The 11,163-nt window shown below is 39.4% G+C and overlaps 1 pseudogene; it reads right to left on the reverse strand.

Annotated features, from left to right (window-relative positions):
* Positions 1-3,898: 3,898 nt before the first annotated feature.
* Positions 3,899-10,852, reverse strand: LOC108346593 (uncharacterized; annotated as a pseudogene).
* Positions 10,853-11,163: the final 311 nt, after the last annotated feature.

Genomic DNA, 11,163 nt, shown 5'->3' on the forward strand with positions numbered 1-11,163 from the left:
TTTAATTGATAATCTACTTTGATTTAATTTAAGAACTTTCATATGATTAAATGGTTTTTACTACCAATTGAGAATGTACTTTGGTTGGTAGTAATAATTTCAACTATAATTAATTGAGAGACGTGTTCGTTGGGAGACGACTCAGGATTACTTTAGCCCTATCTACCTTCTTGAATACTACTTGACAATACTAAAATTGCCTTGAAAAGTAGTATTAATTTTATAGCTTCAACGACAGTTATCAATCACATTCTTTGAAAACAAACGGATATTTTAAAAGTAGTTTACGTTGATAAAATTAATTAGTTTGGGTAAAAGAATAATTGTATTTAATGAATAATAACTTTATTCAAATACATTAATTTATAATAAGAATATATGTATATTAAGGTTGAGATGATGATTTTTTTTTTCTTCTTTTTTCATTCTTTATTTTTTCTTTTTCTATAATTCCAGTCCCAACTTCAAAGTGGAAAGCTGTAAGAATGTACAATTCATTTATACAAAATTTATTATCCTGACGTACGACTTCAATATATTTTTATATTATAAAGAATTTATCATCTCAATACATGACTAGATAATTAGAGAAATTAAGTCTTGCTCAATGAACACGTTCATCACGAATTTGTGCGTTTAGAACCATAATTAGGAAATTAAAATCTTACTTGGTAAACACGTCTCTCGTGAATTTCTAAGTTTAGAAATATAATTAGGAAATTAAAGTCTGGCTCAATAAATACGTCTCTCATGAATTTGTAAGTTTAGAAACATAATTAGGAAATTAAAGTCTCGCTCCATAAACACGTCTCTCATGAATATATATATATATATTTTTAAAAGTGTATATATAACATCCTAAAAATATAGCTATAATAAGAATTCTTACATTTACAATAAAATAAACACTTAAAGGAAATAAAGCTAACTTACAGTTATCCTAAAATAACTATAAATTAAAAACTTTACAGAGGGTCGATAACAGAAATTTAAAAAAACATGGATTTGACCATTGCCTCGCAGAGGGCCAAACTCACAGAACAGAAATTTAAATCCGACCATTGCCGCGCAGAGGGTCGATAACAGAAATTTAAAAAACCTGGATTTGACCATTGCCTCGCAGAGGGCCAAACTCGCAGAACAGAAATTTAAATCGGACCATTGCCATGCAGAGGGTCGATAACAGAAATTTTAAAAAACCTGGATTTGACCATTGCCTCGCAGAGGGCCAAACTCACAGAACAGAAATTTAAATCCGACCATTGCCACGCAGAGGGCCGATAACAAAAAAACTAAAACCTGGATTTGACCATTGCCTCGCAGAGGGCCAAACTCACAGAACAGAAATTTAAAACCGACCATTGCCATGCAGAGGGCCGATAACAGAAAACTAAAACCTGGATTTGACCATTGCCTCGCAGAGGGCCAAACTCACAGAATAGAAATTTAAATCCGACCATTGCCGCGCAGAGGGTCGATAACAGAAATTTAAAAAAACCTGGATTTGACCATTGCCTCGCAGAGGGCCAAACTCACAGAACAGAAATTTAAATCCGACCATTGCCGCGCAGAGGGTCGATAACAGAAATTTAAAAAACCTGGATTTGACCATTGCCTCGCAGAGGGCCAAACTCGCAGAACAGAAATTTAAATCGGACCATTGCCATGCAGAGGGTCGATAACAGAAATTTAAAAAACCTGGATTTGACCATTGCCTCACAGAGGGCCAAACTCACAGAACAGAAATTTAAATCCGACCATTGCCACGCAGAGGGCCGATAACAAAAAACTAAAACCTGGATTTGACCATTGCCTCGCAGAGGGCCAAACTCACAGAACAGAAATTTAAAACCGACCATTGCCATGCAGAGGGCCGATAACAGAAAACTAAAACCTGGATTTGACCATTGCCTCGCAGAGGGCCAAACTCACAGAATAGAAATTTAAATCCGACCATTGCCATGCAGAGGACCGATAACAGAAAACTAAAACCTGGACTTGCAGCTTTGAAAAGTTGATAAATGCTGAGTAAAACATGAAGATTTTGCAAACAATTTTCCTCGCTTTCTCTGAGATGATGTTATGTCATGATGGTGCATGAATGCATAGACGCATGAGACTTTCACTTCGTTCTTTTCTTTTACTCTCACTTTTTCATTTTTTTTTCTTTTTTTAGAAAATTCCATGTTTGGAATCCATTGTTAATATTGTCATCAGACACGATGTATATTCAAAACGCATTCCTTGAAAACAACGTTGAGAGGTAAAGAACCCTTTTATGAGCAAGAAGAAAATGTAGCCCCGAGTTAAAATTCTTTTTATCGCTTTTTGCAATTCAAATTAATTTGAACCCTGTAGGATATGGAAAAATGGTTATGAAAAGCAGATGAATAATGATTTTCCTTGAGCAAATATTACCGTATGTGTGTCCCTCGTTTGGGGGGAAAGTGCTATCAACATGTTGGGCTCCCATACTACCCCAATTTTGCACAATAAGTATGATTTGGAAAAGTGGAAAGGTTTGGGTATGAAGGATTCCCCCAAATTGGATGATCTTCAATTGACAGGGAGACCTATATATATTTTTTTTTCTTTTTTTCTTTTTTTTGTTTTTTTTTGCTTTTTTTTTTGTTTTTTTTTGTTTTTTTTTGTTTTTTTTTTTTGAAAATAAAACTGAATGCGTCGTTGACCACATCATTCTGTTTCAAAGTTTAAATTCGTGAGAAAGATTAGGACAAACAGTCCTCAGTCAGCGTGGACTTTTATTGGCTTCTACTGTGGCTAAAGGTCAAAGGATTTTGAAAGAAAGGATAACGAAGGCTCAAATAAATGTACGGTTAAAGCCCTTAAACAAGAATCATTTGCAAGGTGCTCAGTCAACTACCTTTATGGATTTGAACTTCAGACATCCTATATTTTTTCATTTTTTTTTTATCATTCTTTTGTTGCCCCTGTTGTGGTCCTTTATGATACTTTCCTTTTCATTTCTATTTTTTTTATTTTTATTTTATTATTATATTTTTTTTTTTAGGGATTTCCTCCTCAACTTTGGATGCTTTTTAAGTTGACGTCGATATGCTAATGATTTTTTGTTTAGGGTGGTGAAAACAATTATGAATTTTGGCTCAAAAGGGGTGCAATTGGATGAACTGCCTTTGACGATTGGATAACGAAAAATGGCCACACTTCACTCTGAATCTTGTTTGTCTGACTTTCTCTTGAATTTAAACCTGAAACGAAACTATGTAGTGTTTGACACATCAACTTCATTTTTTCTTTGCTTTATTTCCTTTGCTTTCTTCTTCTTCTTCTTCTTCTTTTATTGTATATATCTTCCTAATCAACGGATTATCGGTGATATGTAACATGATGAAAACTGCCCCAATATTATACGTAGGGCAATCCTTTGTCTTAAGGGAAATGAAAAAAAGTCAGGGTTCAAGTAATATGAATGCAGATGCTTTATCAAGAAAAGAACGCCGGTTACTCCCAAAACCTTGAATCATGAAGGGACTCACCCAAACTTTTTTATTTCGAAAATATTATGCCCTTGACAACTTTATTAACAACAAACTCAACATGTGACCTTTCTTTTTCACCCCTCTTTTTTTTAGTTTTCCTTTTTCAACATCCTACAGGACCGAGCTCGCCAACCTGATATACCTGTGATGCTTTTATCAACACGCGTTTACTTATTTTCATTTTCATTTTCACTTGACTACTTAACAGCTCAGCGTGACATGCAGTATTTCAGATGGAATGCAAACAACCAAGATATGAATGAAATCACTTGAATTTTATTTAGTAAAAAAAAAAAAAAAAAAAAAAAACACAGAGTACAATAAGCTTTAAAGGTAATATCAACATCCCCTTAATAGCAACCACTATCACGGAATCATCATGCGTAAAACTTTTTTACTGCATCAGAATTAACTAGTAATGGTAACTCCTCTCCGTCCATTCTCGTGAGAATTAGTGCCCCACCAGAAAATGCTTTCTTCACTACAAATGGCCCTTCATAATTGGGAGTCCATTTGCCTCTATGATCCTTTTGTATAGGTAAAATGTTCTTCAATACCAGCTCACCTTCATGAAATTCTCTTGGGTGTACCTTTTTGTCAAATGCCTTTTTCATTCTTCTTTGGTACAATTGTCCATGGCATACTGCTGTTAATCTTTTCTCATCGATGAGATTGAGCTGATCGAAACGAGCTTGAACCCACTCAGCCTCTTCTAATTGGGTTTCCATTAAAACTCGTAAGGACGGAATTTCCACTTCAAACGGAAGTACGGCCTCCATTCCATATACAAGCGAGAAAGGCGTTGCCCCAGTCGATGTTCGTACCGAAGTGCGATAACCATGTAAAGCAAAAGGAAGTATTTCATGCCAATCCTTATATGTGACCACCATCTTCTGCACAATCTTCTTGATATTTTTGTTAGCAGCCTCTACCGCCCCATTCATCTTTGGACGATAAGGAGAAGAATTAAGATGATGAATTTTGAACTCCTCACATAACTCTGTCATCATCTGGTTGTTCAAGTTAGTGGCATTATCAGTGATGATCCTGTTAGGGATCCCGTATCTGCAAATCAACTCTCTTTTTATGAATTTGGTCACCACCTTTCTAGTCACATTAGCATAAGAAGCAGCCTCAACCCACTTGGTGAAGTAGTCGATTGCGACTAATATGAAACGATGTCCATTTGACGTCTTCGGCTCTATAGCTCCGATGACATCTATTCCCCACATCGAAAAGGGCCATGGTGCAGACAACACGTTCAAGGTCGTGGGTGGCACATTGATATTATTTGCATACACCTGGCATTTCTCACACTTTCTCACATGTGTACAACAATCATTTTCCATAGTCAACCAAAAATACCCCGCTCTCAGTATCTTCCTGGTCATTGAGTGCCCATTCATGTGTGTGCCAAATGTACCCTCGTGCACTTCTTTTAGTATCAGCTCGGCTTCTTTTGCATCTACGCATCTAAGGAGAACCATGTCATGATTCCTCTTATATAAAATATCCCCATTCAAAATGAAGCTGCCAACCAACCTCCTTAACGCCCTTTTATCGTTTTCAGATGCCTTCTCTGGATATTCTCGGGTCCTAAGATAATGCTTGATATCAAAGTACCAAGGTTTACCATCTACCTCCTCCTCGATGAAATAACAATACGCTGGCTCTGCATGACTCTTCATTTCGATCATTGGCAATTCTGCATCTTGATCAACTTCAAACATCGATGACAAAGTAGCCAACGCGTCTGCTAATTGATTATCTTCTCGCGGTATATGATTAAACGTGATGGAATCGAAATACTCAATTAATCCCCTGATGTAAGCTTGGTATGGAATTAATTTTGTATCCCTAGTCTCTCATTCTCCCTTCAATTGATGGATGACCAAAGCTGAATCTCCATATACATCCAAAATTTTTGCTTTAGACTCTATTGCTGCTCGAATACCCATAGCACAGGCTTCATATTCCGCGATATTATTCGTGCAATTAAAACGCAACCTTGTCGTCATTGGTATGTATTGATTCTCAGGAGAGATAAGCACTGCCCCTATTCCATGCCCCATTACATTTGAGGCCCCATCGAATAATACCATCCAGGCTTTTTCATTTTTGTCTTCTTTGTTCTCAGAAAATAAAGCCATGATATCTTCATCAGGAAACTCAGGTTGCATTGGCTGATAATCACTAATGGGTTGATGGGCTAAATATTCCGCTAAAGCGCTACCTTTGATAGATTTCTGAGTAACATATACAATGTCGTACTCCGATAGTAGCATCTGCCATCGAGCTATTCTTCCAGTGAGAGCGGGCTTTTCGAAAATATACTTGATAGGATCCATTTTAGATATCAACCAAGTAGAGTGACTCAACATGTATTGCCTTAAACGATGTGTAGCCCACGCTAGTGCACAACAAGTTCGCTCTAACGACGAATATCGTTGTTCGCAATCTGTGAATCTTTTGCTCAAGTAATATATAGCATGCTCTCTTTTCCCGTCTTCATCATGCTGACCCAGTACACAACCCATTGAATTATCCAATACTGTTAAATACAAAATGAGAGGTCTTCCTGGCATAGGTGGACGCAATACAGGAGGGTCTTGCAGGTATTGTTTGACTTTTTCGAAAGCAACTTGACAATCTTCATTCCACACCACAGCCTGATTTTTCCGTAGCAATTTGAACATTGGTTCACAAGTGGCAGTTAATTGGGAGATGAACCTAGCAATGTAGTTCAATCTTCCCAGAAAACCTCGAACCTCCTTTTCTGTTCTAGGCGCAGGCATTTCCGTTATCGCTTTTACTTTGTCAGGATCAACTTCTATCCCTCTTTGGCTAACAATAAAGCCCAACAATTTTCCAGACTTTACTCCAAACGTGCATTTGACAGGATTTAACCTGAGTTTGTACTTTCTCAGTCTCTCAAATAATTTCCTTAGATTGAAAATATGCTCCTCTTCTGATTCCGACTTTGCAATCATGTCATCCACATAAACTTCAATTTCCTTATGCATCATATCATGAAAGAGTGTCACCATTGCCCTTTGATATGTTGCTCCAGCATTCTTGAGTCCGAAAGACATCACCTTATAACAGAATGTTCCCCATAACGTGATAAAGGTTGTTTTCTCCATGTCTTCTGGTGCCATCTTAATTTGATTATATCCCGAGAATCCATCCATGAACGAAAATAACGAAAATTTAGCCGTATTATCAACCAGAGTATCGATGTGTGGTAACGGGAAATTATCCTTCGGACTTGCACGATTCAAATCACGGTAGTCAACACACATCCGAACTTTCCCATCCTTCTTAGGTACTGGTACAACATTCGCTACCCATTGTGGATATCTTGCCACGGCCAAAAATCCTGCATCAAATTGCTTTTGGACCTCCTCTTTAATTTTTAGGGACATTTCCGGCTTCATTCTTCTTAGTTTTTGCTTGACTGGAGGGCATTCTGGCTTGAGTGGGAGTCTATGCTGCACAATATCGGTATTCAGACCCGGCATGTCATTGTAAGACCATGCGAACACATCTTTAAACTCCTTCAATAGGGTACGCAATCTTTCTCTCACTCCCGTTTTCATACTAGTACCGATTTTCACTTCCTTTATCTCATCCTTCTCTCCCAAGTTGAGTATTTCAATCTCCTCCTGATGGGGTTTTATCTCCTTAGATTCTTGCTCTACTAATCTCAACAATTCCGGAGAGGGTTCCACATCATCTTCGAAATCATCTTCCGTATTACTGATAGGGCGCTCAAAATTAGGAACATTGATATCGTTATTTTCAAAACAATCATCGTCACATCTGCATCATTTACATTTATGAAAAAGTATAAATAAATAAGATAAACAAAGAAAAATACCAAATGATGATGAAATGCAATTTTATTATCACGCTGAGTGAAAAGTAAAAAGTCAATCCGCAAAGCCTAAGTTCTAAAGCCTGAAACGAAACTATAGGCTTAATTAAAACTATTACATTTTGTTCACATTAAGCATCACAGGTAAATCCAGTGTTTCCCAATTGCTAAGTTGAGTATCAGGGGAGCAAGCTCGCACAAAGCTCGAACTTTGAGGCCCTTCTTCATCCTCCACAGTTGCTATCTGGCCAGTGTTGATCCACCCAGCACTGCGAAAGCTTTCCTTGATGTCAACAATGTGAATTTTGCTCTCTCTGGGCTCTCGTCTTTCTGGACGGGCTAGACTACGTTCTTTTCTTTCTTCAATCATCCTTTTCCTGTCTTCCTTGGTAGGTTTGTACCCCAAACCATATCTTTTCTTGTTTTTCACAATTTCTAGAGGGAATGCTCGTCCTTGCCGATATTTGCCCAAACCTTCCCCATATATATAGCCTTCCTTTAGCATAATCTTGGCCATCATAATAGAAGCACATGATAGATGAGGATTTACCGGAAACGGTTCCACACAAGCATTTCCCACAATCTCCAGCGATTGGAAGGCTGTCTCGAGAGCTTCTTCAGCTGCCTCGATGTAGCGTGTGGATGATGGTCCATTCACAAGAAGATCCTCTTCTCCTGATACTATCACCAACTTATCTCCCATCACATACTTCAACTTCTGGTGTAGTGTAGAAGGCACAACTCCAGCCGAATGGATCCATGGGCGCCCCAACAGACAACTATAAGCTGGCAGGATATCCATAACCTGGAATGTTATTTGGAAAACACACGGGCCAACTTGCATTGGTAATTCCACTTCTCCCATCACTTCTCTTTTGCTACCATCAAACGCCCTCACAATCATTGAACTCGGCCTCATATGCATTCCTTCGCAAGGTAGCTTTTCCAAGGTTGCTTTCGGCATGACATTCAAAGAGGAGCCATTGTCCACTAAGACACGCGCTATAACATGATCCAGGCATTTTATAGAAACGTGAAGAGCCATGTTATGCCCTCTTCCCTCAGCAGGTATCTCTTCATCCGTAAAGGTGAGATAATTATTAGCAACAATATTGCCAACAATACCCTCGAATTTATTCAACGAAATACCTTGTTCTACGTGAGCCTCACTGAGTATCATCATTAACAACTTTCTGTGTGATGCCGAATGCATGAGCAAGTCTAACAAGGATATACGAGCAGGCATACGGTTTAACTGTTCCACAACCTTATATTCACTTTGTTGTATGAATTTTAAAAATTCACAAGCCTCCTCTTCAGAAACTTCTTTCTTCTCTTCCTTGTGGGGGATCTCCTCTGTCTGTGCGTCCTTCCCCTTTAAGAATTCTTTTGCCTTCGCGACCATCGTTGCTTCCTTATCATTAACTCTTTCTCGTGCCAACTCTGGTGGTGTGAAAATTCGACCACTCCTAGTCATTCCACCTATGCCTGATATGTTTTTGACTACAGGCTCAACACTTTGTGCTTCGCCTGACGCATGTGTCTCATATCTCCATGGGACGGCTTTTTCGTTCTCGTAAGGAAAAGGGGCTGGTACATAGATAACAACGGGCGACCTTCCTTGAGTTGGTGGGATAGAGGTAGTCCTAGTGAAACGAATCACCAATGGTTCTGGTAAAATCATGCTGGATTCATCACAAGTTTGTGCGAATACATCTCCCTCCTCACTCTTATAGCATACTTGCATCAGACCACGATCTAGCAGGTCTTGCAAAATTTCTTCAAACTCAATACACTCCTCAATAGAGTGCTCAGCATCCGGGTGGAGCGCGCATGCCATACTCTCATCATAATCGCCCTTCAAGATACCCACTCTTAGTAACGCCTCCAAAATAAACCTCCTAGAGCTCCTGACTTCTTTCACATTTCTCACCAGCTCATGTTCTTTCACTTCGACAGCATTCGTTGAAGCATTTCCATGCCCGGATAAAGGATTGGCCTCGATACTAGGCTTATCTTCTTGGAACTTTAACCATCCAGAATCAATTAGAGTCTGCACTTTATGCTTGAAAGCCAGACATCTCTCAGTGGAATGACCGACGGCCCCTCCATGATAACTACACTTTGCATCTGCATCATAACCTCTTGGGTACGGAGGCTCCAAAGGCTTCAGGGGACAAATGACAACCAGACCCTGTTTGATAAGATGAGGCAATAATTCCGTATAAGTTGTAGGGATTGGGGTAAAATTTCTTTCCTGGTTCCTTCTTGGATAAGTATTTAGACCCACATTCATATTGGAACCTACGTTTTCCCCTCCCCTCCAATTATTCGTCGGGATGTATTGTGGTTGATAGTACCCTGGTTGTTGTTGAGGCCTAATTTGATGACCAAATGACGCGTTAGCTGTATGTGGATGTTGACCCCAGTATGGTCGATAGTTATGAGTGGGAGCCTGACCTCTCCACACGGGGGTTGCAGATGTCGCATGCACATCTCCTTCCTTTCTTTTTCCTAAGTTGAAACTGGGTTTTTTGGAATTTGCAACCACCGACGAGCCATATGCAATCTTCCCATTTTTCAACCCGATCTCTATTCGTTCGCCTATCACAATGATATCAGCAAAATTTGAAGATACATTTCCCAACATATGTTCATAAAATGGTGGTTGTAGCGTATTTACAAACATTGCCACCATTTCTTTATCATACAAAGGTGGCTCAACTTGTGCAGCCAATTCCCTCCACTGTTGAGCATACTCCTTAAAAGTTTCGTTGTCTTTCTTAGACATGTTTTGCAGCTGTAAACGATCTGGCGCAACATGTGTATTGTATATGTACTGTTTCACAAAAGCATCAGCCAAGTCCGCCCAACAACGAATTCGAGTCGGCTCCAAATGGGTATACCAGTTTAATGCCACTCCAGCCAAACTATCTTGGAAAATATGGATGAGCAGCTGCTCATCATAAGCATATGCAGCCATCTTTCTGCAAAACATGGTCAGATGGCTCTTAGGGCATGTATTTCCCTTATACTTCTCAAAATCTGGCGCCTTGAACTTATGTGGTATTTTGACGCCAGGAACCAAACTCAATCTGGCCACATCTCCGAACCCATAACTTTCAAATCCCTCAACAGCCCTCAATCTTGCCTCTAGGCTCTCCAGTTTATCTTTTGCTCCGTCGACATTACTAATTACCCCCTGAAACGAAGTATGTGGCGCAACCTTGGTAGAAAAGCCTTCCCCGGTGATCACATGAGGCACTGGAGTTACTCGTATTCCATCAGACATGTTTTCATTCATTCCTTCACTTACCATAGGTGCGGACATTACAACAGGTTCCTGAGTACCGATTGGCGGTACGTCGGCAGTGGTAGGGAAAGAGAATGAAACACGCTCCCCTTCTGTGTATTCTCCCACAGGTGGAATGTAACCTGGGGGTAATCCATACATTGGGAACGGAACAGATTGGCTCCCAGCATTGAACAACTTGTGCAGGTGTCGACTCTCCCGTAGTCTTCAGGGCTTCGAGAGCTGTCAAAATCTGGGCCATCTGATCCTTCAACTGGCTGACATCAGCCTTAATAGATTCGTGTGACTGCTCCCAATTCTCCATGACCTTTGAGTTAGCTCTGGTCCTGTACGAATGTCGTGGAAAATTTGCCGTTGTTCTCTCTCTTGTACTAATGATTATTTTTATTAGATTAGATAAAGATGAAAAATGCAAAACATGATGCATGCTAGTGATAAGTGGAAATCACAGG

The sequence above is a fragment of the Vigna angularis genome, chromosome 2 (assembly GCF_016808095.1).
Source record: "Vigna angularis cultivar LongXiaoDou No.4 chromosome 2, ASM1680809v1, whole genome shotgun sequence".
NCBI lineage: Eukaryota > Viridiplantae > Streptophyta > Magnoliopsida > Fabales > Fabaceae > Vigna > Vigna angularis.